Consider the following 673-nt stretch of genomic DNA (forward strand, 5'->3'; position numbering starts at 1 on the left):
CCAGCCCAGATGCCCCGTATGTATGTATCCAGACTCACGAAGCAGCCTCTGCACTCAAAGTGAGTTCACATGTTGTAGTTGGCAGGGAGGCAACAGCTCCATACACACACGTGCCTGGCCCTAGGAATAATTGGATTCTCATTACACATTCAGAGTTTGTCATTCTGAGTTTTATACATCTTAATCTGGGAAAGATAAAAGTTAGAGATCCAACTGAAAAAATGAACGCTAACACCAATGAGAATAATACTTTTGAAAACCATTCAACAGTTATTATTTTATTAATATTTATCTATTTGGTCATTATTGCAAAAACACTTGTTGAGATCCTACCATATTCTAGGTCCTCTGAATAACATAAACCAAGAAGATTGTAGATCACTTGAACCCAGGAGGATCACTTGAACCCAGGAATTTGCGGTTGGTGTGAGCTAGGCCAAGGCCATGGCACTCTAGCTTGGACCACAGAGTTAGACTCTGTCTCAAAAAATAAACAAATAAATAATTAAATAACTTCAAAAGATGCAATGCAGAGAAAGAAATATGACTGCTGAATCAGGGTGGAGGAAGCCTGCACTTAGAACCTTCCTAGAAGGTGAGAAGCAGGAAAAGATCAGCCTGGACATCCACACACGGCTTTGGACACAGACATCTAACAATGACCAAGAAAAAA

This window comes from Otolemur garnettii, unplaced genomic scaffold, assembly GCF_000181295.1.
Source record: "Otolemur garnettii isolate 467f Iridium unplaced genomic scaffold, OtoGar3 scaffold00010, whole genome shotgun sequence".
NCBI lineage: Eukaryota > Metazoa > Chordata > Mammalia > Primates > Galagidae > Otolemur > Otolemur garnettii.